Genomic DNA, 3,499 nt, shown 5'->3' on the forward strand with positions numbered 1-3,499 from the left:
GAAGGGTCGTGGGCAGTCCCCTTAGTGCCCGGAGCAGCTGTGGGTTACTCTTTACGTACACTAACACACACCTATGTACGCCCTGTGCACCTTCCAGGTTCCCCTTGCTGTAACTCATCAAGTGGCAAGCTCCACACCAGTTCCTCACCAGTCACGCGTGTCTGGGATGAGTAAGATACACCAATTCGCTGAAAATGGAGCCCGTGATGTTTACTGAAGGAAAAAAGGATTGTTTCCTTGCAGTGCTGAGCATAGCCTTGTGTCAGGTGACGCCTCAAAAAAAGAAGGAATGCTCGCATTTCAAAGACGGGAAGTGCTTCCACAGGTTTGTTAGCATAGCCACATCTTTTAAGTACTAATTCATTTGTTTTAATGTTTAACAATTAAACTATGGTAGTTTTACAATACGAAAGCAGTGTTTGAACACAGTCTACTATATAAGCTGAGATACAATGTGTAAACACACCAATAAAATAGAGAAAAAATGTCTTCTAAATAATGCATTTGAAGGTGCTTAACAAGATGCAATTTTTTGATTAACATTTGTGATTAATCTCAGTTAAAGTTATTTACTTATGTTTTTTATTACCTGTTCTAAGCTTTAATGAAAAGGTCTGGTGCTTTTTTGTTGCAGATACTACTAGTAGTTGCCTTTTAGGGCACAGAGTAGCACTATCACTGTAAGGAAAAGGAATGGAATCCCAGGATAATAAGCCAAATTTTTGCTTGCTTTGTCTTAGGAGATGAAAGGGGGTGTGTGTGAGAAAGGCTTTAAGTAGAAACCAAGCCTAACATCTCAGCTGTTCTGGATTTGCCAAGGAAGGCAGGGAAAGTGGTAAAATCAGTCTGGGTGAGGGTCCCATTAGGGTTACAAGGCTGAGGGAATTTTGAGCAGTTGGGAGTGTTTGTTCAAGCTTGCTTAGTTTGCTAATAATAGACCTTAATTTTATTGTGGTGTTAGTTCTTCAAGTTTATTTCAAGCAATCTTGAAGGTCTATTTTTGTTTTGATAGTTTTTGTGTATGTAGTTTGTTCCTTGAATTTTTAGTCTGCTGATTTAATCTAATTCCTGTTGCTCTTATTTCTCTCTTGTTGGAGCTGTAGCATTAAGGAGGTTTTATGATGCTTGCTAGTTTGAATGACCCTTGCTAGCTTTATTTCTAACTGGAATGGGATGCTTCATTTTGTAAGGCGTGAAGTCTGCTGTGTGGCTGTGGAAAGCTGTTGCCCTGTTTCAGTTATGATGCGTGGAAGGGACAATGTTAGCACTGATGAGCAAGGGCAAGGATGGCAAAAGAAATATTTATGGCATAATTCAGATAGAAGTTAAGTTTTTTATAGGAGTTTGTCCCAAAAAGGAGAATAGGCATTTGTGTTGACCTGATGTGAGTTTGGGCAGATAAATTTGTGACCACGTAACAGTCAAAGCAGAACTTTGTCCTGTTAGTGCTTTTGTCTTCCCAAGTGCCCACCTTGTCCAAAAGTAGTTTCTTATGCCATGCTGAAGCATAGGAGCTTCCTGTTGGCTTTCAGGCTGAGGATAAAAATCCCCTGCTGTTGGTGACAATTGTTAGCGTGTCACTTCGTGGGCCTCAGGGGCACAAAGAGGATGGCGTGGGGCAACAGAGGTCTCAAACCAGAGACAGGCTGTCTCCCGTAAAGCTGCGTGGAGGGACTTTCCTTTCGTAATGGGATTATACATATCTAACTATGGCTGTGAGTTTGCTGCTAATTTCTGAAAAATTAAGGGGTTTTCTATTTATTTGGCCAAGTGACATCTTGTGTCATCACAACAATGTCCTAAAAGCCGTTGTTCTGAGGAAAAGTATTTTAAATCTCCTAAAGTAGGTTAACAGTGAACCAATGCGATGATAATTAAGATAAGATAGTAGATATCTTTCCTGAGAAGTTGTAGCCAGACCATAAGGGTAAATGTTGCCAGCATTTTTTTTACTCTCCTAGGTTACATATGGGTCTTGTTTTCCATTATGGTTTGCAGGCTTTGGACTGGACCCAAATGGCTATAAAGTTGCGCTGTTGTTTATGCCCTTCTTAGCATCAGATTGTTTTGATCCACATAGCCTTGTAAAATTCCCCCATCCTTACATAGGCTTGGGGTGTGCCAACATTGCAGCGTATGTTGCAGTGGATCAACTTTTAATCAAAGAGATTAAAAAGCAACAAAAACTATGGCTCGTGTGACATGGTGTGATAGTTGGGTATAACTACTGTAGCTATCCCAGTTTATCTTCATAAAGGTATGAGATGTTCTGGTATCTCTCACCCTTTTATCTTCTAAAAGTACTTCCTGAGTGTCTTGAGAGGGATAAAGCTAGTAACAGCCTTGTGTTCTCTATTGCATCCATTATAAGAGGGTCCTGTGACTATGCTTGTTCTGTTTAATGACTCTCAAAAGCGTTACTAAACGTCAACTCAATTTGACATCATGATAGAGTTACCAATGTCACTATATTCCTACAGGTTTGATGAAAATAGGTGCAAAACAGAGAGACTCTGAGTGTTCCCGCCGGGGTAGTGGGTTCCTGTGTGTCGAGTGAAACATTTGGGTGATGGAAACTGCTGATAGGGGACAAATACATCCTTCTTGTCACTCTGAACTGCATTTCTACTGGGCTTTGTGGTGGGATTATTAAGGCTGTGGTATTTGTATCTTTTTAGAGTAACTTTCTAGATACGTTTTTCTTCCCTATTATGTGCCCCAACCCAAGCAAAATTGCTCTTTTCAGGAAGTGTGTATGGTTACTGAACATTCTCTTTGATTTCCACCCCCCCAGAATTTCATATTTATTTGGCTACTGAGGTGGACAAATGCTCTCCAGATAATCTTGGAGGAGGTTTCTGCTTTGAGGGCAGTGCCCTCAAGAATTGGCTCTGGAGCATTTGCTTAGATGTAAGCAGTAGCTTGACGCATCAAAATACAGCTAATTCATCTTTATATCCTCTACCCTTATACTACTTAGTTGCTCAAACTACAATTCAGGTTAAGGTTTTCTTCTGAAAAATAAAAAAAAGGGAACTCTGGCTTTAAGTGCATGGATTATTACTTGAATATTTTAAATGCTAGTTTTTCAACAAGTATGGGTTCTGAATACAGTTTAAGGACTCCAGTTATGTGCCAGTATCAAACCTAACAGTAGAAGAATGTGCAAAAGGCATGCAAAAAAAAAAAAATAATCGAATCAGTGGCTTAAATGTGTTCTAAGCAAAGCACAGGTGGGTAAAATAAATGCAGCTCCATTTTCTTCTGATGCACTGACAGTCCAGCTAGAGCACGTGTAGAGTATCTGCAATAAATCAGATAAAATGGAGCACGTGTAGAGTATCTGCACTAAATCAGATATAATATTGTAGTTACATCAAGTGGCCTTCCTGAGGCATAGGTGTTAGCAGAGCAAGATGGATATTGTGTCTTATTACGGATTTCCAGAGCAGTTCTGCCCAGTTATCCATTTTTTTTATGTTTGACCTGGCTCTTTCCC

Source organism: Eurypyga helias, unplaced genomic scaffold (assembly GCF_000690775.1).
Source record: "Eurypyga helias isolate BGI_N326 unplaced genomic scaffold, ASM69077v1 scaffold1468, whole genome shotgun sequence".
Classification (NCBI taxonomy): Eukaryota; Metazoa; Chordata; class Aves; order Eurypygiformes; family Eurypygidae; genus Eurypyga; species Eurypyga helias.